This window comes from Amphiura filiformis, chromosome 9 (genome assembly GCF_039555335.1).
Source record: "Amphiura filiformis chromosome 9, Afil_fr2py, whole genome shotgun sequence".
NCBI lineage: Eukaryota > Metazoa > Echinodermata > Ophiuroidea > Amphilepidida > Amphiuridae > Amphiura > Amphiura filiformis.
In genome coordinates, this window is record NC_092636.1 from 51,772,956 (window position 1) to 51,800,742 (window position 27,787).

Here is a 27,787-nt window from a genome sequence, read left to right on the forward strand (position 1 = left end):
TAACCACCTCATCCATACGGGGGGGGGTGCATGGCATGGGATGTGTGGCGTGTATCAGCCTGATGCACGCCACACATCCCATGCACCCCCCGATGCACGCCACACATCCCATGCACCCCCCGGTATGGATGAGTTGTTTATCAGGTGTGCCTGGCGTGCATGTTGAACCGCCGCGCCGCAACGGGGCCGCAACCAAGATTCAAGATGAGCAACCAGTGAGCTGTGACACTGTGTGCCATGCCAGTTCATATATTTTTGAGATAAATAGAGATCGGGACCCTGAACTATTTAAAATGAAAATAAAGGACCCGAAATAGAAGGAATTGAAAGAAATAGCAGTTTCGATTCAGTCTGACCAGAGACGTGCAAGGAAAGACCGGAAAGGAAAAGGAAGGATCCATCTATTTGACATAATAATTATTTATATGCCTATTTAGTATTTATTTGAGGGGTCGTCTCACAGGTGATCAGAGGGTTTGTACGTGTACGTTTGTGCCCTAGTCACTAGACTTTATGTCAGTACATACAGTCTTCGAATTTTTATAACTTGCGGGTAAACGTCGTCGCGTCCCATAGTGTGTGCACCCACCACACTAACAGGTTTTATATTAACAGCGACTTGTGCATGTACCGCCATTTAATATATGAGCTGCAGACTGGCCTATATGTATATACCATGTGCGCGGGTATATGCATGTATTCACACTCCTAAGACGTCTTCTCACTCAAGCATCATGGTGATCACAGACGAACACAAATGTCTGCAGCCGTCAAGTTCATACTATGCTCATTCTTGGAATAATATTGAGATATAATATCGAATATGAAAGCTTTTTCAAGGTATGCACGATGATCAAGCACCTCGCAAGGCGGTCATCAGTTCATGAATGATGCGGCGGCAACCGGCTACCTACATGTATACTAGCTAAATTTGCACTAGTATCTAAAAGGTAAGTAGCCTACCTATTGTTTTCCATATGAGTAAAAATGATTTATCATTGAGAACATTTTTACCGAGATTTTGTTAGCATAACATAGTGATTTCAAATCTGTTAATAATAATAATAATGTTCGTTGTCGATAAATAGTCAACACTTTATTTACGCTATTGCACTATATCAGAGCAGGGATATGAGACAAACCATAATTATACACATGATATAGCCTCTTTGATTCATTTGGTCATGTTGGTTGGCTCAGGGGCTCAGCCCACCAGACAGACGTGTGCGGTTATCGTTTATTTGTTGGAATCCAATCAAACTTTACTGAATTTGATGACCTAAATACTACTAGGCCCACTACTAGTAAATAGTAGGCCCTAGTGGTATGGACATAAAGTTATTGACTCTCAGGCGGGCTCTCAGGGAGGTAAATAAGAATAATTTACTGGGTGGGCAATTTAATTTATTTTTGCCCTCAAATCAGGGACAATAATTTACTGGGTGGGCAGCTTTTGGATTTTCGGAAAACCTGTTGTTGCGAAGAAATTATTAGCAGGGGCGTATCTAGCAAGAGCCTCGGGGCCCATATGGACAAGGAGCAATACAAGGCCCCTTTTAACATCTCCTTTATTAGCCCTATCCCTCAGGGGCTGCAATAATTCTGAGCTCCGGGGGGAGGGTAAAATTTCCAAACGGCTCGCCAAAAATCACTTGCCCCCCCCCTCGGCCCGCCAAAAATTTTTTGCCCCCCCCCCCCTGCACATGCCAAATTTTGGGATCCCAATTTGCAAACCTTCAATGGTCTAGGGCTAGGCCTATATGTTGCGAGTGCAGCGAGCAGGAAAATTTGCATATTTAAGCGTTTCCGTACGGTTTTCCTCATAAGCCTTTTTAGAGCGTTTTATTCAAAAGGCACCCCAAGAATGTGTGCCAAAAATCACTTGCCCCCCCCTCCTCATAATTATTGCACAGCCCCTAAGGGAACAACCCAAAAGGTCGACGAAATCCTATAAACGGCTTGTAAACTATGTAAAATAATTCATATGTTTCCATGTTTGCTAAAGTCTTAATGTATGGTTATGAATTTTAAAACTTTAATGACTGCAAAAAAATGGAAGAGGAACTCATTCCATATTTTTTATCATCGTAACTAAATTAAATAGGCCTACTAAATTAAATTCGGTCAAATTTTAATTTGATTATTATTTGCCAGAAAGTTTTCTGATAATTTTAATCAATCCAAACTATTGAGGTAACTTTTACAGAAAACTCACTCATAATATCTCAGCCGCTTAAGGTGGTACTACTCCCCCTGATCTGATTGGTGACTAATTTTTCATTTTTCTCAAAAATAACTACACACTGGTAACAAAAATTATAGGGGAAAGGAATCCAATTACTTCACTGAACTTTCAGTGATTCAAGACAAATTAAGAAATGAGGTACATTCTATCGGTACCTCTTTTCTTATCATAGAAAACGTACCGCTTGTCTTGAGTCACTGAATTCCAGTGTAGTAACTGGATTCCTTGCCCCTGTAATATACTAAAATAGTACATGTATACATAACTTTTGTTACCAGTGTGTTATTATTTTTTGAGAAAAATGCAAAAATGGTCACAGATTTATCAAGGGGTGTACGTGTAGTACCACCTTAACTGTGGTTTTTTCTAATGGGGAATTTTAATTCAAATTTGCTTTTGTCCTAAAAACACAACGAATTTGGTTGAATCCAAATTACGTGTTTAAGTTGGGACTGGCATGTGTTAACATTACAAATATGCCAAAACAATCAGTTTTGGAAAAAACAAATTGACTTAAAGGAGTATTTCGTGATCCTAGCATCCTCTTTTTATGACATTTTTCAGTACATATCCACGAAAAAAGCATATTCCCAAAATTTCAGTTGATTCCGATATTGCGTTTGCGAGTTATGCATGATTATGTGTATTACACTGCTCCATAGACATTACGTTGTAATTTCGTTCTGGTGCACCAGAACGAAATTCAAATTTCACGATATCTTTGCTAAACGAATTAATCTGCAAGAAATATTTTGTACATAAACATTATGTAGCCAGAGGTTTCCAGTGATATAAAAATCTCAACTTTTTTTGAGAAAAGTGGGGGATGAGGCTGTGGATCACGAAGTGCCCCTTTAAGGGATCTGGAATGAGCGTTTTGAGGGTTTCGACAGTATTTTTTGTGGGTAATGAGAGCACATCAGACATATCGAATTGCATTCTGAATACGAAGAATGTCTTTCTGATATCAAATAATTTTCATTTTTTGAAATTCACGATATAATACAAATTTTATGACAAATTATTAAAATTTGATATTTTTCACATTTTTAATATATAACAGTCCTCGAAGTAAATTTTATAAATCTAATGATATATTCTTAAAGTGTATGTAGCTGGGAGGAAAAGCCGACGATCAATTGAAAATTTTGACCTTTCATATTGAAGATATGGATTTTTTCCCCAAAAGACCTATTTTTTGTGTGTGTGTGTTTGGGAAAAAATCCATATCTTCAATACAAAAGGTCAAAATTTTCAATTGATCGTCGGCTTTTCATCCCACCTACATACACTTTAAGTATAAATCATCAGATTTATAAAGTTTACTTCGAGTACTGTTAAATATCAAAATACGGTATCAATTTTTAATCATTTGCCATAAAATGTGTATTACATTGCGAATTTCAAAAAACAAAATTATTTGATATCAGAAGGACATTCTTCGTATTCAGAATGCAATTCGATATGTCTGATGTCCCATAAAAAATACTGTCGAAACCCTCAACACGCTCTGATGTCCCACAATAAATGCTGTCCAAACGTTCATACCCCAATCCCTTAACTCATTTCAAAAGATCGTACATTATGGCTTTAAATAGCTACTTTTTGCTAACGTAATCGGCCCTTTTGACCTACGCTCCCTAGTTCCTAACACGTTTATGACTTCAAACTTTTGGGTTGTTCCCTTCAAGTTTATATTTCAAATTTCTACACACCAAGATAAAATATACTTCCTTATGTTGAGATTCACCATAATATATCCGTATTAACTTAGTCATTATTATAGTATTAGTCATGACAATAACAAAAAATGTCAATTGTTTATAGTACTACGCCTGATGAAGTCAATATTAAATCATTTTTTCTTAAATTATTCTGAACGTGGTAACACAATTTTCATGATTTTCCGACATAGGGGCTTCTAATATTGTAAATACCACAAAAATGAAATGTTAAATTTGAAGAGTATCATTATGGCGTATAATTTTATAAAACTGCCGTATCTTACAGGAGCCCATCTAGATCTGGTACAATAGGACAAACCACCAGCTTTAGTGTTATCAAAACACTGCATGCACTGCACTTTATAGGCCTAAGTGTTACAATTTCAGGCACGCGAAGTCTCTACTTTTGTCCATCTGATCCTCAAGCTAAACCCCTTATTTCATTTTGCTCGGAGCCCATGAACCCTCGGGGCACACACTGTAAATCCAAGTGTTTAGGATTTCTGTAACACTTTTTAAACACTGAGTGAAGGTGTTTAATTTTTCATTTACACAGTAAAGATATAGGACACCTAAACACCAAAGTAAACACAAAGAGTAAACACATGAGATATTTAGATGCTAAACATTCAACATGTTTACTTTCATATTATTCGGAAAGTAAATGCACATGTGTTTACTTTGTAAACATTTGGTGTGTTTATTTTCTAAACAATTTTGAAATTAATCATGTTGAATGTTTAGAATCTAAATACTCTCATGTGTTTACTCTTGTGTTAACTTTGTGTTTACTTTGGTGTTTAGGTGTCCTATATACCTTTACTGTGTAAATGAAAAATTAAACACCTTGAAGTGTTTAAAAAGTGTTACAGAAATCCTAAACATTTGGATTTACAGTGCATGGGCTTCGTCCACCCTGCCCACCCGCTTGGTTCTTTTTGCATGAATGCTTGAAAGGGACGACATTTAATAGGCCTACGTCAAATCATAGATTCTATGGTCAAATTTAAAGAATTCCATTTTCCAAATATATCAGGTCTTATCACAGACATACATAGGGCCCACTGCTTACAGATTAGAGAAATTTATAAACTTAATTAAACCAACTTTGGTCGAGTGGCTTTTTCCTAAATATGCACGTTGAAATTATTTGATAATAAAATATTAAAATCTGTTTTGCTTGTAATTAATCAAACATGAACAAAGCCATATCTCTAGAATATAAAAGTATTGCTAAATCAGTATTTGACCAGGTATTTACTAAGAATATTTAAGTTGACAGTATTTCCAGCATGAGAAAACCATAATGTGCTACCGTAGTACCGTAAAAAAATGTTAATTAGCATATGCGCCTATTAGCGAGTTGCTTGGACAAGAACGATTTTTACGATAGTTTGTTAAACTTTTTCATTTTTTTCTTTTTATCAAAAATATCTGGTTACAGATATTTATAAATTAAAAGGAAAAAACAAAACAAATTTTTACGGTATTTCCTTCAAATTTTAATTAAATTTTGTTATTCTTTACCCAACATGCTGAAAAAACTGCCGGGAAGGGTTTTTGTCCTAAATAACAAGGTTAAATGAAAGAAACCCACTGGTTATTTTGACTGTTTAACATGGAGTTCTATTTGGGGGACTTAAAGTCCTAACTATATGATGTTATGGTCAAAATTGTTCTGTTGACCCATCAGGTTTGAAAAAAATTAACCAGTTTCATATTATAAGGGCTTTAAGTGATAATTTCCACACTTATTTTTTAAATTTTTTATATATCATCAGCACGTTTAAGGCTTTTAATCCAAAAGTTTAAGGCTTTTTTCACAAAATTTTAAGCTTTTTGAGTGGGGCTAAATGACATCTCTGCGGTATGATGGCATTCCCCAGTATTTTTTGGATGGTTATGAATTTACTAGTATTTGGCAGTATGGCCAACCCTGAATTATATTTCCCAACTATTACCGGGTAGTACATGGCACAGCGACAACGCCTGGTAAATAATTATATTGTACAGGCAGGGAAACTAAATCAATACACGTGTATCTGCTATGCTATGCACGGATTGCACGCCGTTATATAACAATATACAAAATAGTGTTGACATTTCTATTCGTTCCTATGAATGATAACTACCCTATTGCTAGTAACAACCAAACAAAATAAAAATCCTACATTGTTGAGGGGACAATAAAGTACTAGTACGCAGTGTCTCACCGTCTCTTTAGAATTCCTGAACGATTAAACCACATGGTGGCGACGAGATCATTTGAAGTAACCGCTCGCGCTCTTGTCCTTTCCAGGTGGGCTAGGGGAATTGGGCAGCCGAGTTGTGCACTAGCGTAGAGTGGTGTATTGGATATTCAGACGATAGATCTTTGGATACGGGGTAGAAAATGATGAATATCTACCGTCATTTTTGGTTTTTAAGAAACCAAATGTAAGGCTTGCACTTGAAAATATGTGTTGAAACATGATAATCCTAAGTGAGCGTATTGAACTTCAACCGTGCGTTTTGAAATCAAAAGCTGACAAAAATTCAGATTTTATATGTGCAGAACAAAAAATGACTGCTGCCATCATTCGTCAACATTCATAGTTACGGAATATAACACGGTACTAGCGCAGGGTAGACCACTGGTGGAGGCAGTCTAAAGCAGATGACATACCAGGCTCACCATGCTCACTGACATCTGCAGAGGTCAGTGACCAGACTATTGTCAAGACAATAGCCTTAGTTGGACGTCCCTCGGCCCATAGTCTCAAAACTATTAAACAGGTTGGAACAAAATGGCCATGCGTGGCTGTTGAAGAACTAGTGGATTCGACCTACCACCATGGTGATTTCTGCCATGAAAATATCGGGTCGATGGCACTGTGCAGGGCACTATGGGTTTGGGATTTTATATTCCTACATTAGTGGAACCAATGTTTTTGGCATCCTTAAACCTAGTACCTGAAATGATAAAATTTGATTGGTTCCATTTTTTCTATGCCCCTGTGGTTTCCACGAGGGGTCGAAGGTCACAGTGGGGGAAAAATTAAAAATAGTCCCACCATGTTGTAATATATCTCAAATTGTTCCTCTTATCACACGGAATAAAAAAATCAATTGTCATATTTTTCTACGGTGCCTTAGGGTCGAATAGGTCAAATGACGAAAATTTCATGGTACCCGGTGCTGCGTGCAAAACCACATACCTTTGCAAAATATGATATTTTGCATATGCAAAATCACATACTTTCCAAAAGTATGTAGTTTTGCATATGCAAAACTACATACTTCGGCAAAATATGTAGTTTTGCATATGCAAAACTACATACTTCGGCAAATTATGTAGTTTTGCATATGCAAAACTTCATACTTTACGGTCACTATGAAAAAATATAAGTTTTGCTGGGAAACCCCGTGCAGTTCGTGTTTGTGAATAAGGGCGCATGTCACAATGATTGGTAACTTTAAAAGTTAAAATTGAAAATATAGCGGATAGTGTATGTAACAAATGAATTAGCAATATCTGTATCTGTCTCCACAATCCTTAAGTATTAGGCTACATATAGGCCTAATATAAATTGTTCTTTATATTAGAACAGTGACCGTATCCATTCTGCCCCTAAAACGGCCGATACCGAACAACACATACACGGCCTTGACCTGCGGTTGTCTAAATTCTGAGGGATTTGCATGCTGGTCAGGTAGAAGATAAATATACAGAGTGACCTTTAGCTTCTCCGTGTTTGGTCAGACCTACCGTATAAGCGTAGGCTGCGCGGGGTGTATCCTGCATAGATTAGTGTTCTTGTTCAAACCTGAGACTAGTATTATAATACCTCATCAAACACATGTTTCACACTTAAGTGTACGCTGCATTACTGCATGTTTCTGTTTTCAGGGATGATTATCCTAATGTCTAATAAATGATGAGGGACAGTAATTTGGTAGTATGCACCCTTTAATACAACACACATCGTGCGGTGTTTCTTTATGCAAAATAAAAGTTATGCAAAACATCATACTTTGTAAGTATGTAGAAATGAATGCTATACCGGGCCTGTGCCCACTTAACTCTGCCCTGTGGTAAATCTACCCATTGGCTATGTGGACAAAATAATTCCGCAATGAGAAATAGTATTAGTAAACTGAAGTGCACAATTTAGGCCTACGCCCAAAGAAGTCTAATTTATTTGCAATTTTTTTTTATTTAGTTGTATTTTCCCAGTTTTTGACCAGATTGGTGCATAGTCATGTTTGTAGCCTACTTTGTAGAAATCTCGGGGTAGAGATATAAATTTCTATGATAAAAATGCCAGTGTTTCCTAGATCTACCCAGATTGTGACGTAGATGTAATTTGGACTAACAACAAAGACTGAAACTGACCTCTGCAACTATCATAGGATAGTGCATGATGTTGCTGATCATCTCTAATGTTATGTTATTAATAGAAATGTGTGCACAACCACTGAAAACCAAAACTTATTGATATTGAGAGTCTCAATGCGCGCGAAGCCGTTGGAAAATATCGGGTTTTAAAGCGGAAAACATTTTGGCCCCCATTTCGAAGTTCCTCTTAAACCTTTTAGTCCCCCCTCTTTTAAGGTCCCAAACTTTTTAACTGGTCTGGCACTCTCCCTCACCCCACCACCACCAATGTACAAAAAAAAAAAAAAAAAAGTGCAATAGAGAAAAGAATCCATTTTTATTAAAGAACCGATTTGAACCTTTTAAGTTTTAAAACATTTTATAAATGATATATCCATTAGTAACCTTGTGTGAAAAAACCAAGGAATTAGCATTTACCGTTTTGTTTTTATGACACATTTTATAGCTATACCCAATTTTAATGTTTGTCCAAGAAACATCTAAAATTTGAATGTCAGCCCACTCTGTGTAAGGTAGATTTGGAACAACTGCTATTTTCTTAACCTCATTGGCACTGAAATAAAATGGAGCACCCAAATTGTTATTGTCCTTGCTTGGTCTTGTTTAAGGAAAAGAAACATTATTTGTTGTTATTTTCATTTTACCTTTACTTTAAAGATGTTTATTCTCGATCAAAAACATACACATTTGTAGGCGGATTTTTTCAAATGTCGAAATGAAATGCGCGCAAATTGAAGTGGAGTGAATTATAAAATATCCAGTAAGTTGAACATATTGGGATTTAAAAAAACTGAAGTTGGAGTCTAGTGAGGTATGAAGGGCTTAAAGTAATGTTAGAAAGTTTGTTTGAACAGAAAAAGAAATTAAAAGAACGCAAAAATCGACCTTGTTTAAGTTAAAGTCAGTTTCAGAGCTGGTGCCTTTATCGTGCATTGTGTGTTCTCATTCAAAATACATGGTACCTCGTGGACAAATAATGAAATTGGGTATCGTAGCAAAAGGACTCATAAAAATTAAACGGCTGGTGTGATTGACTTCATTTTTTCACAACAGGTGACTATTGAGTGTGGCATTTATAGAAACTTCCAATAATTGGAAAGTTCAACGTGGTTCTTACATTCTTACTTCTTTGCTCTATTGCACTTTTTTGACTCACCCTGTATTTATGAACACTCTTAAGGCTTAAAGAGCTTCTTTTTTCTCTTCCTGCCTTGGCAGTAGTTACATTAAAAGCGTGGTATATAGCTATGTATATATACAAATGTATGTGTGCAAAGTTCAAATGTTTTCTGAACTTGTCTCGGTCCCAGCCGGTCTGTTGTTTAGTGACGAAGGAGCACAAATCGGCTGGGACCGAGACTATTCTGGAGCATGCAATATCCACTCAATGCAAGTGTTACATTCTGGAGCCATTTTCGTCTCAGATTTCTATCGTAGCCCTCCAAAAAAGTTGTTTCTATAGAGACACTTCCCTATTGGAGTCACGCCACATGACCTGTTTGATGCTGCCATTTTGAAGAGGAAATAATTATAATCATCCATGCATCGAAGTCATTTTGTGTTGAAATGTAAGTGTTTATTACATAATTGACTTATTTTCCATAATTAGGCCTATAATAGGCCTATAATAGGCCTACTAAACGAAGATGCCGTGATGATCTCACATCCTATTTGGGTACAACCTGGGCAAGAGAAGCACAGAACAGAAACAAATGGAAGCTACTTGAGGAGGGCTACATCCGACAGTGGGTGACACAGCCTGTGAGGTGAGGTGAGGAGGCCTACATCGCAAATCAATTTGTTCAACTTTGAGTAGGCCTACTTAGGCCTATACATAGATTTAGTCATGTCTGTTTGGACCATTGTGTTGTGGGGGTAATTAAGGACCGTTCGCAAACACTTGTTGGGGGGGTCTGATGCAAAAAAATGCCATCGCGAAAATTTTTCGGGGCCCCCTTATGAGATCTCAACAATTTCAGGCCCCCCCTTTTTTTTGACATGAAAATTATCGGCCAACCCCATAGAAAAGCATATAAATTCAATTTTCCTGGGAAAATTTGTGGTCATTTTTTCAGGGCTCCCCCCCTTAGGAGGGTCAACCATTTTCAGCCCCCCCTTTTTTGCATCAGCCCCCTCCCCCCTAACAAGTGTTTGCACGATGCAAAGTGTCAGTAGGGCCTATGGATGGGCGATAGTCGGATACTACATCTTGGAAAAACAAGAGGCAATGGTCGACGGGAATTATATATAGTATTAAACATTATTTTTCACCACGTTCGCCGTCGCAAATAATAAAGGAGACAAGTATAGAAAAGTGATCCCCCCTGGGAATCGAACCCAGGACCCCAGATTTACCTGCGCCTTATCTTGGCCACGGGAGCTTCGTGATTATGCTGGTTGCAATTCGAACCTATATTAAGCGGTCACTCCTCCCCGCAAGTAGCCCATAGTAGCTAGGGCCGTAAATGCAAGAAATAAATTGCCATCCTCCCTGTATACAGGAAATATATAGAGGAAATATAAACATGAAAAAACAGAGGCATGATCGACGGGAATTATATATAGTAAACATAATTTTTCACCAGGTTCGCCGTCGCAAATAATAACTAAGACAAGTAGAAAAAGTGATTCCGCCTGGGAATAGAACCAGGACCCCAGGTTTACAAGACCTGCGCATTTGGCACGGGAGCTTCGTAATTAGGCTGGTTGCAATTCGAACCTATAGCCTAAGCGGTCACTTAAACTAATCTTATAAGCGGTCACTTAAACTAATCTTATCTCCTCCCCGCAAGTAGCCCATAGTAGCTAGGTCCTTGGTGCGATTCCCACCCAGGCGGGATCACTTTTGAAGCGGTCACTTAAACTAATCTTATAAGCGGTCACTTGAACTAATCTGATCTCCTCCCCGCAAGTACCCTCATAAGACCCTGGGTCAGTATTCATATTTATATTTTTCATATATCAAAATGCCAAGAAGGTACGCCTATAGTGTCAAATGAAAGAGAAGCCCCCTCCCCCGTAAAATGTTAGGAGTTTAAAGGTGCAAGCGTAATGCTCTTTCAATAAACATGATATCATTTTGAAATTTATTACAGATGACTGAACAATGCATGCACAGACCTGCCAAGTTGTGCCAACTGTCCCTCATTTTGAGGGACTGTCCCTCATTTGGGGTTTACCAAAGTGAAAATGAGGGACAGTCCTGTTTTCTGAAAATTTCAGTGATTGCAAATTTAAATGTATAAGAACAGCAGAAAATGATGAAAATGTCACTTTAAAATTTGCTATAGCATTCTCTTTAATCTATTGTGATAAATTCAGACCTGCAAAACCTTCTCTGAATTCTAAAAGTATTGCACACCTGAAGTCTATGATTTTGTCGGTACCTGGTTTTTGTACATGTACAAGGTTTTGGTCTCAATGTCCCCCTGACTTTGGTAGGTTGGCAGGTCTGAAAGCAGGGCCCTTTTTTGGGTGTGTCAAGGTCTGCTCTTTCTTTGTCTTAGCTTTCTGGAAAGCCCAGTTTGGGCATCGAGTTATTATGGTCGATGGTTTGGGTAATCGCAGGGGCTAATATTTTCCTCAGCTTTAAACTCCTCGTCGCTAATGAGGGTGTCTGCGCGGTACTGCAAGGTGTTTATAACTATACAGGTTTGTGAATAAAGCCTCCAGCATACTTTCCTGCCGCTTGCCGGCAAGCGGCAGGGTAGTATGAAACCAGCATAAGGGGGTGGATGGACCTAAATTGAAGGTAATGGTCTGTGTGAGTAGTATCTGTATACTGTGGAGGCTGCCATCGCTGTTGCGGTAACAGTCCAGACACTTTTCCTTATCACCACAAAAGTATCGTCCACGTATCTCAACCACAGCTTAGGGGGTTGCCGGGGTACTTTTTCAGAACTTCTTGTTCAAATCTGTTCCACAGTAAGGTCAGTGCGTTCGCCAAGATTAGAATCCTTAAAATTGTCACTTACTACTTGTATAACGGCACCCGGTGGAAAGCACTCACGTCATCATAGGATGTTATTATTTCGCTATCATCCATTTTATTCACTAAATCCAGGGTGTTTTTCAGGTGGCGAGGTCATATTATGTAACGTTACCGAACCAATACTGCTCACAAATTGGTCTATAACGGGAATAGGTTCCGTGGCAGAATGCAGGTACACTAGGCTCTGAAGGTGGACGATATATACGCATCGATTAATTGCTCAGTTGCGATCTCAATCGACCTGAATCTGTCACCTGATGATGTCCGATGGTTTCGGACAAAACGTCGTGTTAACGAAACGCAAGTTCCAGTATTTGATTTAATGTCTGTACTTTTGATTTACCAACTAGATGAATTAAATAGTCTACGCCAAGATTCTGTTTTATTTCCTTTTTAAACATATTTTTATGGCTAAAGAAAATGCCTCCAATCTGACTGCACACTTTAAAGCTCGCAAACTAATATTAAAAGCCCACCATTTAGTGATCTCAGCCAAATAGTAAAAAAATGTAAATTGTGCATGTATAAATTGCTAATGTCAGTAAAATTATCATAAGTAGGTATTTTTAAAATAGAAAAAATTGGATATAAACGTAGGTCTATCTGGATCTCTATAGGCCTAGTGACATTAAAGTGTATCATAAAAACTGGTTCCTGATCTAAAGTAATACTCTTTACTGTTAGCTACTGCAGTCAACTTTGTAAGAAATCTACTATGTAGAGACCTTTTGGGTCAGACAACAGAGAAAGTAAGGTCAACAAAGTTCACATTATCTTCGTTATCCAATGAAGTTCATAATGTACCGGTACATGATGTAGGCTATACATGTATGTTAACTGCACATTGAACGTGATCCTGACCATACTATTATTACTATAGCTATATTATAATTATTAGGCCTATATATTTATTATACTTCTAGTTTTACCTTACATGATTGCAAACTATCGCAATTCTTGATAATAATAATTACTCTTATTCTTTAAGGAATCAGATAGCAACGTTTGCACAGTGTTTTTGTGGGACCGTATGAGAGCATATTACACTTGCTTTGCTCCAAAGCCAACCTATTTTCCATCCAATTGAAAGAAAAAATGAAAAACCATGCCATATGCCCCCTGACACTAATAGTGAGTGGACTTTCGCGGTTGATGGGTTTTGTAGACCAATATCTTAGGTAGACAGTGATCTTTACTGCATAGTGGTCCTACTGCATAGTGGTCCTACTTCCTTGTTGGTGACTTATATGTAGCTTGCCTATAATAGTGAAGCTTGCCTTCGGCAAGCTCTGTACATGTACATGTACTGCTGGGAGTGGTATTAATTTTTTACAGAATGGTCTAAACCAGGCAGGGATTGGCCTATATACATTTTCTTTACTAATACTATACTTGCTTGGGTTTATTTTACTTGGGGATCACTGGATCTTCTAAGGTACTACGAGGGCTCTGATCAAGAGCTATATAATCAGACATATCAAATTGCATAAACGAGGAATGTGTACAGGTAAACTGGAGAGCTAGGGGGAAGCGACGAGTTACCCCAAATCACAGCGGTAGGTAGTGACTAGGCCGCCGAGTGCGAATATGTTTTTATTTTGGAAGGTTCATATATGTTTTAAATTTTGGAACGTTTTCCCCAAATTTGATATTTTTGGTGATATTTCAAAAACGCGACATAGCCTACCAAAGACAAATCTGTGGCCACATATATACTTTGTTATTGTTGATACAGTTCTTTTCTACATACCTACGTTACCATTCGCTTTGGTGATTTACTAATATCATTATAATATATTTTATGGCTGCAATTTATCGTTTTCAATTCGTTTTAAGCTTACCGTGAAATTAACGCTGATATCTAGAAATACTCCTTTTAGAATTTCAGTCTGATCGTCGGCTTTTGCAGGCAACAGAATGCAGATTGGCTCACGATTAATGTTATATTCCTCTAGTTGGGTCTCTCTACGATATGATTACTTTGAATTCATTGTAACAAGATTATAATTTACCTCTGTATATAGTAACAGGGTTCGTAGCTGCGTTTAGAAAAGCTGTAGACTTTGGCGCCGTATCAATATCTCAAAAAAGGGCACGACTATCGAGAGTGTCTTCATATTTCCCGCATGAAAGCTTGCGTCTACGCCTATACTATACTAATATGGATACGTTGGTTGGTCATATCAAACATGTGCTGTGATTGTCACCTGCTTGAGATATCTCTTTGTATAATGCTCTACCTATCAGAAAGCCGGCCAATGACTGACCTTGTTATAGATTTGATTGGACACTCTTAATCTGTTATAAAGCATACAGATAAAAGACCGATTGGTTTAGCAGCTGGTTAATACATAATCCGACAGGGCACACAGTAGTTTGACTATGGAGTGAAATACCATTATTGATTAGGCGCGGATATTTATAGAAGCACAGCTCCTTTGCGTGTAGGCCTATAGCAGAAAATTTTAATTAATAGAAGGTTTGGAATTTTGTAACTAAAATACTAATGCATTGTGCATTATTTATTGATTTATGCCTATTTATTTATTTGTTTATTTACTGACTTATTTCTTGATTTGGTAGAAGAGTAAGTAATTAGTAATATTCCATGATTCATCGGTTTATTAATATTGTTGATAACTTGAAAACTGAAAACTTGATTGGTCGATTAATAGCCATTTCACATATTCCTATTTTATGTGGAATGTCTATTTGAATAACATCGTACATTAGATAAATATCAGTATTAATTTATTCTATTCAGAAATATGGAGTACTATCAAACTTCTCATAGCAAATAGTTAGTTGGCTTCGTGGATCGTGGTAATGCATTGAGTTTCAGAACCGACATGTCCAGGGTTCGATTCCGCGCGCGATCTGAGCTAGTCCTTTTCTGATGGCTGTGTCTCTTACAGGCACACTCCCTCTGGAATCCAACCCAGGTTCCCGCCCTTTATACATCCCTTAAGTAGAGAAAATAGCTACATGTATTTTAATGGGGCTTCAACTTCGTCAATACTGCTGCTGTTTAACTTATTTTTTTATTGTCAATTTTTTTTCGTATTAAAAATACCTGATGACAATTTTAATGACTAATCCTTCACTTTAGGCAACATAAACAATATTAATTTTTCAGACTTATGCTAGGATACTGAATATATATATAGGCCTTTAAATAACCGTCGGTGAAATAAATCAACTCAAAATAGCATATCGCAGATATAGATGGTTATAAATATGAAAAAATTAGCATGAAGGGCTACATTGAACTTTGTAGAGTTTTAATATTGAAATGCAGCATTCACTGGAAATGTGATTAATATGTTGTGGTAATATGAGATTTGAAATGTGATATATATTCTCATTGTGCTAAGTGCAAAGTGCCAAACACAATTCAAACTGCAACATTGCATCTTGGATTATAATAATAATGATTGATACGATCGTTCTAGTACAATGGTCTTCAGAAAATTAAAAGTGGACATATGACATGCGGAATAATAATAACACTAATTTTTGCTGAACCATGAAATGGTATATCAGCCTATATAAGTGTATGTTACTTGCTTACTTGCTAACCTTTTGTTATATGCACACAACCCATAGGGCTACGTGTGGCAGACTTAATTTTGACCATTTGACTTAAACTGACGCCACATTTTATTTTTAATTATTTTTGATTCATATTTCCCCCAAATACTCTCAGAATGATGGTCATCAGAATATGTAAAAACAATTTGAAACACTATAATATATATTTTTCAACTTGTAACTTTTTCTTTCAACTTTTTCAAATTAACCTTTAAAATTGGGTAAAGTTATTTTTGGACCACCCTGTATAGCCTATAAATCATCATTATAATATCAGCATCATTAATATATCATCATTAGCATTTAATGAATACAATAATTACTAGTATTGTGAACTGTGAGAGCATCCAGAGACAGGAAAATCTACCTTGTTGATTACTTTGATAAAAGTTATGCTTTCCAATTACTGCATGGATATTTACACAAAAATAATACTTAAAGCCATATTATAACATTTCTGTAAAAATGGATTAGTACCGTACTTATTTTCCATAAAATGTTAGCTTTTACTGTCAGATATGTCCACTTTTAATTTTGAGCCGAACAAGTGAAGTAAAGCCAAGAAAATTGGAATACTTCTAATACTGTGTTTAATATGTGTTATGAACATTGCATGGGCCTACGTGTTCGACTAATATTTCCATCGTATTAATAAAACGACGGTTCCTGCATTTTATTCAAAAGCTCGGATTTTGACAAAACTACAGCACCTAAAGTCTTGATTTTTGCACAGTATCTTTGTTTACTAAAGTACATTAGAATCGTGTAAAAATCATAATTTAATTGAGGGTGTTCTCCTCAGCAACTGTTATAATATGGCTTTAACCCTAACGCCCTGGTTACTTTTTGACGAGGGGAAGGAAATGAGAAGAAGAGAAAACCTTTTTCTCGGGTGCGGTTTTGAACCACCGACCCTTCGGGTGTAGCTTATCCGGCCAAAGTTTCCGTCGCGGGGGCCTATACTGTTCGTATGATGACGCAATCGCATCACGTGGGATACCTGCCCGTACATATGCTTTTGGAATTGATGTTTTTTGATGTTTACGGGTAGGGTTCGTGTGCACTTGTGATGATGTCAAAACCACTCAACGGATCAATTGATACTCCTTTCCCCGTTCTGTTCTGTTCGATAGTATACATGCCAACCGAGCCGAATCTTTAAAAAATGTATATATTGAATGTCAGTCTGTTACTTATTTAATTTACGTTTGGTGGTACTTCTTGTAACTCTTAAGAAAACGCTCACTGAACGCTACATAAACACAATATAATTCCCCACTCAGCACCAGTAAAATTAATCAGCGCAAATATATAGACGTGACCAAATTTATTGAAAATAATGGTCCGTGAAAAATGTTGTACTTTAAAAAATAAATCGAGACATTCATGCTGTTTGAGCAAAGATTATGTTTAATGTCGTAGATTGACGGTGAAAGCATTCTGCTTCAGTTAAATCCGCATAAGGTCCTGCGCAATATACTGGGGTATCCAAAAAGGTGGTTTTGTTACATTTTGACGTGCTGTATGAATTACAAAACATTGTCTCCTGAGTATTTCTTCACCCAGAAGGCTCATTAAGGCCTTAAATTTAAGCTAATTTATTCTTTATTACTCATGTAAAGTGCTGTTTTCAAATCATCTTTCATTATTTTTTCATGACATTTTAAATGAAATGTGCCAAGGGTGGTTGAGGATTAGGGGGAGGAAGATTAGGGGGAGGGACTGTATAAAGTCTATGCAGAATCACACTTTTTCACTATATCATTTGTAATTTTGTTAATTTTTGTTAGCAAACCTTAATTGAAATAATAATATTTGGTCTCTGACCCGTTCGGGATAACCAGCCTAGTTGATGCGATCTGATTGTGATGATTCACCATGGCAGCGAAATTACAAACCTCCGAGATCTGGGAAAATGCACGTCACATGACCATGCTGTTTGTCGTTATGCAAGACTCAGTAATTTGAAGTGTAAAGTTGCGCAATTTCATTGCATACACATTTTTTTCATCTTGTGAGCCAATCACCCTAGAATAGCAAGAGTATACATTTTTGTAAACCTGCTGACTCTAGGAATATAGAATCACTGTATAAATAGTATAATGTATCACAAAATAGGTCCTAATCTTTTCAAAATATATCTTTTTATTTTTTGAACTTCCAAATTCTAATAGGCCTATGTATATTGGGCAAATTGTACACATTTCAATTATCATGCCTAGTTATTGACATGCTTAAGCATTACCAAGTACACTGGAATTACACTGTATGAAACATTTTGTAAGGAACAAGGTACGACGTATGTCTGAAGTTAAAGATCACTTATTGCAATTAGTTTGAAGAGCTTTGAAGTAGAGAGACTGAAAAACAGCTAGATTGCCTGGTTATGTCGGCATCGCTAGACATGTGATTCTTAGTTTTTTCCAATTTTTTACGCTCGATGGGCTTTACAGATTCAAAAGACATTGTTTGCAAGCCAACGGAAGGATAAACTTCATGAATGTTTTGCCTATAAAGCGCACTAGAGTCGAAAAAGTCACCGTCATTGTTTCTATTCATGTCAATAACGTCAAGCGATTGTCTCGGAGTAGGTTTAAGTTCAATCTCAGGGTCATGCATAAATCGGCACGCAAATAATTGTCTAGTCTGGTCTCCAAGGCAAAAAGCAACATATACTTTGCTAATTAAAGGTAGAAACTACGTTTTACCTTGGCAGCAAACTAATTGCAAAACATTCATATACCAATTACCTACTAAATACAACCACACACAGTATTTTATTGTATATACTGCCTTTTACGTGGACTGATTAAAACACCTGCATCTCAAGTATAATATAATATACATAACCAACCAATATCGAGTTTTATTTAGCCTGAATCTTTACATTCGAGAACCTATGGTATTGATGGACGTATGGACGCCCTATACTCTATCTAGAGGCGACTAATATTTGACCAATGAGGTGGATTGTACTTTACAAACACAATGAATGTAGTTCACTGGTCAATGTCTATACCGTCCGCATCTTTAATTAGGCCAACTGCTGAATATGCTTATAAACTTAGCTATACCGCGTCTTAAACCATAACCTAACCAGTTTCGCAATGTTTCAGTGTCGCAATGTCTCAAATGAACCTTTTGTCGTCATTATTTTGATTTATTGTCATAATAATTGTCATAATAATGCGCTGACGTTCACAATATACGTGGAATTTATGTTTTAAGAGGGAATCTGTAAGGGAATCCCCGTTAAGCGAAACGAGACTTTTGTCATTTATTGTCATAATGTCGGCACGCCAACCCCACACAGTTACATTGCTGTTTTCATCAAATATTACCAAAAAGGTTTTGAAATAATTGGGGTTTTTTTTCTAGTCAAACAACTCATAGGTCTGTACATGAATTTGTTTGAAATTCTTTCCAACTAACAACAAATGGGGCTCAATATGGTACCAAGATAGCGACTTTGATTGACTCGTTATAATTTGGCTTACTTTCCTCTTTTTCGACCTCTTTCAGCCTGTTGCGTTACTATTAAATCACACCATGTATAATTTTACATAGAAATTATGTTTTGTTACTTTTTAATGACACACTGTATAATTTTGTATGGCATAATTTAACATTTTTACTGTAATCTGCAACATTCAAGTCATTCTGGAGTATACTTGGGTATTCATTTGTTAATACTTGGCCAAATAATGTGTACATAAACAGTTATCTAAATATTTTATATAAATTTTGTACAGGTATTTGGCACACCCTGTATATTTTAACTTTAGGTAAAACTTAAACAAACTGTATATTTTGTGAAAGCTTCGTCATTATACTATTCAAATATATCACAATTATTGCTAAAATCATTTCAGTGAAAAATAAATAGATAAATTACATGGACAAGTTTTCAAGCACTTTCTTTTTGTTTCACCCTGTATATATTTTGGGCAACCCTGTATATTAACTTGAAACTCAAAAAGTTATTATCCCTATATTATAAGCTATCCGAAAATATATACTTTTACTATTGTCAGATTTATGGAAAAAATGTTACAGCACTTTATACCACACCACCTCTGATTTTCAACAAATTGTGACATGTAACACAAAGGTACCCCAGTTTACGACACAGGACCATAACTACTACATGTATAGTACATGCTAAGATTTGCAAAATGCATATCGAGGATACTAGTTCTACTGAACATAAAAATACACTATAGCACAGTCGAAATGTATGTCACCAACCAGCCAGACGCATCAAACTACTAACACAGAGCTCTCGGTCTGTGGGTCTGTGGATATCTCTGTCTTTACTCTAGGGGAGTGAGTTGGCAGAAATATGGCTAAGTGGGTTATAAGGTCAGGAGAGTGAAAATAGTAGTGGGAACATACCTCTGGCAGTCACTATAGAGTTCAAGTAACACATGCATGCACCGTAATGTCTACCCAGAAATCATTGCTGCACATTATTTTTGAATTTCAAACTTTGTCCGAATGGTCTGCAAATGGTACAGATTTGTCATTTCTGTCTGTTGGTAAGTTTGATTTGTCATTTCTGTCTGTTGGTAAGGGTATGGAAGTGGTTGTGTAAGCCTACCCATAATGCAATGTGAAGTGGTTGTTTACCCATAATGCAATTTGTAAAGTTGCTCCAATCGGGTTGTAACTCGGGGATAGACACTCCGGGAGTATAAAACCGCAAAGGTCATCTAAGGTCAAAGGTCAGGTCAAATTTAAAGTTCCTCTGATCAGGCTTTAACTCGGGTAAAATAATCCCTACCAAACTGCAAAGGTCATCCGAGGTCAAAGGTCAGGTCAAATTTGAAGCTACTCCAATTGGGCTGTAAATCATCCTCAACACTCGGGGAGTCTAAAACCACAAAGGTCATCCGATGTCAAAGATCAGGTCAAATTTGAAGTTGTTCCAATTGGGCTGTAACTTGCGGAAAATAATCCCTGACTCCCGGAGAGTATAAACCCGCAAAGGTCATCCCAGGTCAAAGGTCAAATCAAAGTCTAATTTTAAGTTGCTCTGATCAACAAAGCTCATCACCAGGGAACAGTTGGAACATTTAGCAGGAGTCGTGTCAAAGGTCAAGGGTCCACCTCCCCCAACTTAATTTACGGTCTATCAGTAGACTATCACCATATCTCTGTCTTTACTCTAGGGGAGTGAGTTGGCAGAAATATGGCTAAGTGGGTTATAAGGTCAGGAGAGTCAAACTACTAACACATGTGTTCAACTGCAGTAGTAGTGGAAACATACCTCTGGCAGTCACTAGAGAAAGAGTTCAAGTAACACATGCATGCACCGTAATGTCTACCCAGAATTCATTGCTGCACATTATTTTTGAATTTCAAACTTTGTCCGAATGGTCTGCAAATGGTACAGATTTGTCATTTCTGTCTGTTGGTAAGGGTATGGAAGTGGTTGTGTAAGCCTACCCATAATGCAATGTGAAGTGGTTGTTTATTTGTCATTTCTGTCTGTTGGTAAGGGTATGGAAGTGGTTGTGTAAGCCTACCCATAATGCAATGTGAAGTGGTTGTTTACCCATAATGCAATTTGTAAAGTTGCTCCAATCGGGTTGTAACTCGGGGATAGACACTCCGGGAGTATAAAACCGCAAAGGTCATCTAAGGTCAAAGGTCAGGTCAAATTTAAAGTTCCTCTGATCGGGCTTTAACTCGGGTAAAATAATCCCTACCAAACTGCAAAGGTCATCCGAGGTCAAAGGTCAGGTCAAATTTGAAGCTACTCCAATTGGGCTGTAACTCGGGGAAAATGATCATCCTCAACACTCGGGGAGTCTAAAACCGCAAAGGTCATCCGATGTCAAAGATCAGGTCAAATTTTAAGTTGTTCCAATTGGGCTGTAAATTGCGGAAAATAATCCCTGACTCCCAGAGAGTATAAACCCGCAAAGGTCATCCCAGGTCAAAGGTCAAGTCAAAGTCTAATTTTAAGTTTGCTCTGATCAACAAATCTCATCACCAGGGAACAGTTTGGAACATTTAGCAGGAGTCGTGTCAAAGGTCAAGGGTCCACCTCCCCCAACTTAATTTACGGTCTATCAGTAGACTATCACCAGGATGTGGCTCTAGTTTATTATATCCACGATGCCACATGTCGCATACCTAATGGGCTTTCCCTAGATCATGTAGATTGGTTGCATGTGGTTGCATGCATTTTCTAGGCCCTAGAAAGTACATGTAACCCTTTTAAGAGAATGTGATTTATTCTTCTTCTTACGTAAGAGAGAAACTCTTAAAATTATATATTTTCTTGCGCAACTTCTTCATGAAAATATTGTTTAACAGGAACTCAGTGATTTAAATTATTTTACATCAAAAGTAAATGTAATTGATTACTTACCAATCCAATGCTTATAAATACAAATTAATACTGATTCTTGATTTTTTTTTGCATTAAAATGTAGATTCCGCAGAATCTCTACAGCAATAAGCCCAATCGCCATTGTGACTTCCGGTTTTTGAGAGCACTTTTAGGACACTTTGACCTCTGACATATCGGGGAAATTTCTCTAATTATTATTTATTTATCTATTATTGTAAAAATGATATCATTAGAAATATTTAAATAATTAATTTATACAACAAATATATTTTTTTGATTTGTTTTTATTCTAGTAAAACTTTTTAAAATTATTTTTGTATGCACAAAAACCAATATTTCTGATAGGTCAAAGGACAAAGTGTCCTAAAAATGCAAAAACTGTCCCACAATGCATTGCAAACTTCTAATGCCGATTTGGCTTATTATCGTATTCAATACGGTCAAACTAGTATTTGTCTGAGGATTCGAAATTGCTTGAGCGTCTAACACCGTCCTCTATAAAACTAGGAGGGTGTCACTTTTCTGTAGGCCTAATAGCTGAATGTAATGCTCACAACATTCGGCATAACTGGGATCAATTCAATTTCAAACACACGAAGAAACAGAATTTTACCTTTTTTTTTTTTTTTACCTTTCATCGTGTTCTTATAAAAAGTAGTATACTGTACTTATTTTGCTACGAAATAAATATGATAAATAAATGCTGCATTTTTATCTGCCAGACCGGAAGCTACCGGAAGAGATAAACGACATGTGTGCGTATTGTATTTGTATAATCGGGACGTTAAAGCACGTATTTGGTCATTATCGGTCAATAGTTTAATTTCATGATTCTTTTTCAACAATTATGAAATAATAATATTACCAGCAATTGTCAGGAAGGATTTCTGGTCATTTATAAGCTGAAATAATAAGGTAGAATTTTAAAAAAAACACCTCTACTTTGGCTGCAGAAAAGTAATTCATTGGTAGAGCACCAGCGCAGTCACCTTAACTTAACTATTTTGCAACTAACTGTAGTGTTGTCCTACAAGCACTCCTATTATACAAATAACAAGATTCACGTTGAAGTATCTTACATTTGGTTTTAATTTTCACGACACAAACATGTTCTTAAAACGTTATAAACGTTTTTATTTTATGGTTTTATAGTTTTATTCCAAATGTTTCGATATGTCGGGTTATAAATAAGGTAAAAAGGGGTTTTAAAACGTGTTATATGAAAAAACATACATTTTTAAAATGTCAAAATTTTATTGTAAAATAGGCCTAAATATTTGTGGCACACATTTTAAAATAACATGTCAGAATATTTTGTATATGAAGTTTTCAAAAATGTTTTTGGAATGTTATTAAAACGTTTTTATACCCTTTATATAATCCAACAATATAAGGTTTCTGATGTAAAACGTTTTGTATTTGTTGTGCCTACATTAATTTTACAGAGTATCACGTTGGATACCTCTTATGATATTCTAGTATTTGCCCCTTATCTGCTAAAGAGACGGTTGCTCTGAAAAGAGCTGCTGCTGTAGTAGGTGCCCCTTTTCCTAAGATTCAGTAGCTCTGGAAAGAGCCGTCTTATGGACTGCCCCTATTCACTAAAAGGTTGGTGGCTCTGAAAAGAGCTGCTGCTGTAGTTGGTGCCCCTTTTCCCAAGATTCAGTAGCTCTGGAAAGTGCCGTCTTATGGACTGCCCCTATTCACTAAAAGGTTGGTGGCTCTGAAAAGAGCTGTTGCTGTAGTAGGTGCCCCTTTTCCCAAGATTCAGTAGCTCTGGAAAGAGCCGTCTTATGGACTGCCCCTATTCACTAAAAGGTTGGTGGCTCTGAAAAGAGCTGCTGCTGTAGTAGGTGCCCCTTTTCCTAAGATTCAGTAGCTCTGGAAAGAGCCGTCTTATGGACTGCCCCTATTCACTAAAAGGTTGGTGGCTCTGAAAAGAGCTGTGTAAACTTATCTTGTTAATCGCCCACATGTGTTTGGTATATTAGCGATCATATTGAGCTCAGGAAACCTAACGGTACTACTTTTATACTTACTTTTATCATCAGAAATAACACCACCGAGTTGACCAGCCGCACCTGCACATCTTTAACCAGCCGCAGAAGAAATGGATACCAAAGACCAGAATTCAACCAAGCGAGCCGATTCAACGCATGTGCCTTTGAAATTCAAAGTTACCGCCATTCTCTTGGTTGTGTGTGTATTTGCTATTTTCTCAGACGAAAGACTCCTCGATAGTATCTCGTGGTTTGATATTTACGAGGTAAGAACTTTGTCCAACTAGTTTTGAATCAATCGACTGAAGCATATGATCCATTATGATCGGCGATTAAAACATTTCTTGTTCAAGTAAACCATGTACACATTTACACTGATTTAAATTGTTGTTATGTTTAAAAAATAAATAAATACTATGATCTATAGGGCCTATGCATGGGACATCGCCATTACAAAATAACACAAACGTTTCCAAATTAAAAAGATGAAAAAGATCTATACCGGTACTCGATAATAAATTGCAATATCACTGAAAATATGAATTGGTTCCGTAGTTGTGGACGGACTTTTCAGACACTTCGAGGAGACCTCAATATTTATTGAGGCTTTTGGGCTTTGAACACTTGTATTTGAAGTATCTTTGATAGAAGTATAAAACCTGAAAATTTAATTCCGATCCCATTTTTCAATTGGCATGACGGGTCACAAAAAACACCTCCGTTGCGAACGTATTCACATAAAGTGTACATGTGTTTCAGTCACAATTGCTCAGAAGTGTAAGGGGTGAAGTAATGGAAATCGGTAAAGAAAATCAAAATGATTTGTGTTTCGGTGATGTACGAGGGGCAGTCAGTATGTTTTAAGAGTTGACTCGTGACGTCATTTGTGGATTGTTTTCATGGCATTTCTCAATGATTACATAAACACTGTACCTTTGTCTTTCAAACAACACATGTAAAAATTATATCATGCACATGATTACGTAACAGCATTAGCATAAAATCAATAGTCTAGGGACACTGCCAAATCACGCAAAAAGGCGGGCCTTTTAAATTACAGAAAACACACGTGTTTACAATGTCCGAGAACAGCAAAAGTACAAGGTGCATGTTGCTAGTTTTAGGCAGGAATAAACACTAGGTCCTCAGTTTGCATTTGGTAAAATATGAGACTTGTCATTAAATGTTGGTGGAAATGGGACGTCAGGAAACTTCAACAACTTTAGGGCTTGAATGAAAGCGAAATTATTCTGCAAAAATGGCGAAAATGAAAAAGCAATTATTACAAATGACATCAATTATCTCCAAAATGAAACAGACTAAAATATAATGGCTGGTCACGTGTGAGAGCTGGTACTCAGTGCGATGATAACTGGTGCACATCAAACAACAATCTGCGCATGTGTAGGTGGGATGACCGATACAACATGGCGGAAATGCACGAAAATTGCAAAATTCCGTGTAAATAGGGTCTAAAATATTACAAAATGCTATGAAAATTGTAATTTAAATATTCATAAGAATTTTTATGGATGATCTCAACCTGAAATGAACAGAAAAGTTTTAAAAATAAACTTCTCATTCAAACGATAGCCCTCTCTTTGTACCACTACTTTTTGTATAAATGTAACAATGGTAGAATAACAGTTATATTTTAATCACGGATTCAAATATTTTCTAGGGAGACTCCCGTTTAAATGTTTGGAGATTAGTCAACAGTACTGGCAAAAAAAATTAAATTTCCACGTTTGCTATTTTTGGCAATATCAAGATTTTTAAAGAAAGAAAAGCCTTGTTTTTGTCAAAAATAAGACAGATTTGACCACGCATTTTAAATAAACTAAAACCTTTACAGCCCAACAAACATGGTTTAATGAACTGGTAGTTTGTGTTCTATTACTGTTCCAAAAGGCAGCATTCTCCATTCTTTAATTCCCAAGAAAATATAGAAAATACAACAATACCTCATTTCAGCCTCTTATTTCCCTTAACAAAAACGACTCAATTTCACCAGGTGACTCTAGACCATTGATTTGATGCTAATGCTGTTACGTAATCATGTGTGTAATATAATTTTTACATGTGTTGTTTGAAAGACAAAGGTACAGTGTTTATGTAATCATTGAGAAATGCCATGAAAACGATCCACAAATGACGTCACGAGTCAACTCTTAAAACATACTGACTGCCCCTCGTACATACTCTGCTGCAGGAAAGAATTGGTGGGAGTGACAAAATCTTAAAGATAACAAAGCATTTTATTTTAGGAATCAGATTATTACTATTTTTCAGAAACTTTTCGAGCCAGTGATGGCAAATAATCACATGCACAACACATTTTTTGATCTGTATAGAGCAACTCAAAATAGAAATAGGTCTAATTACTGAATTTGATCTGCTGATATGATGTGAAACAGATACTGGTTGATAATTTCAAAATGTCTAACTGTACAACTGAAATAATGTATCAACAATATATAGTGAAAGTGAAACGCATGTTTCCGTAACGCGTGTTACAGACTAATTTGCAGTCTACTATTATAAATAACTTGAATGATTGTTATTATTCCAGTATGATAAACTGGCAGAGTACTTGATTACAATAGAAACCATTTTGACGTAGACTGCTTAGTTTTAGGACAGTGTTCAGATAAAGTTTGGGTGGTTTTTTTTGGCCTGTCCACCGAGCGAAACACGTGTTGCCAATTTCGCAGTGCTCTCTTATCCGCATGAGTTGATCTTTCATCTTTGTGTGAACATGGGGATCTAGCATTGAGTTTAGGTATATTTTTTAAATATTTTTAGAAAATACAAAAGATGAACACTGAATTCAAATTAGAGATAAAGAAGTGTACATCGACAGCTAACACACCTTTGAGATACGTGAGAATAGAACTAGCCCGTTCTCAAACCGTGACGCCTCTCGAACAGCGAGCGAAGCGAGCGTGGTACTACAGTTGGAAAATCTTTAGATCATCATACAGGTATTACAGCACAGAAGTCTGTGCTACGTGAGAACAATGGTACCACTTTCTTAAGTGGTGCGCTTACACGTGACTTTATTGTGGTCACTTATTGAATTTCGCCTGCTGTGTAAAGCGTCAATATCCTGCCGGATCAGTAACCAATTCGATAGCGGAACCCCTTTGTTCGGAATAGCCTGTCGGCAAATCAAATCAGCATCAAAGGAACAATACGTTACATATCCTGTTTCCTTTCCTTTCTATCTAAGCTTCTTGGATAATAGGTATGGTTGTGGAATCGAAATATAGAGAGACCTGTCCCTCTGACTTAGAACTGTCAATTGTTATATCATTCCGGTTGGTTTATTGGTCTATGAGCGTGCTAGTGGATGTATACGGAAAGATTATACTGCATTCTATAACAATAATTGATTTCGCAAAACTTATACGCTAATACCGTAAAAGCTTGTCTACAAGTATGTATGCATCTAAACGAGGGTTTTTTGACGAAAAAGACGAGAGGCAGACACTCTC

At 36.8% G+C, this 27,787-nt stretch overlaps 1 protein-coding gene across 3 annotated transcripts in view; it reads left to right on the top strand.

The window, feature by feature from the left end:
- The first annotated feature begins 535 nt into the window (after nucleotides 1-535).
- LOC140161136 (uncharacterized) overlaps nucleotides 536-27,787 on the top strand; it is a 51,583-nt gene continuing 24,331 nt past the window's right edge. The window contains exons 1-2 of one of the 3 annotated variants that reach the window (XM_072184566.1): nucleotides 536-950; nucleotides 24,342-24,556. The gene's annotated coding sequence lies outside the window, so the exon portion shown is untranslated. Of the gene's footprint in view, nucleotides 951-9,736; nucleotides 9,916-13,587; nucleotides 13,895-24,341; nucleotides 24,557-27,787 lie in introns of those variants that run through there. The other 2 variants (XM_072184568.1, XM_072184567.1) reach the window with 2 other exon arrangements.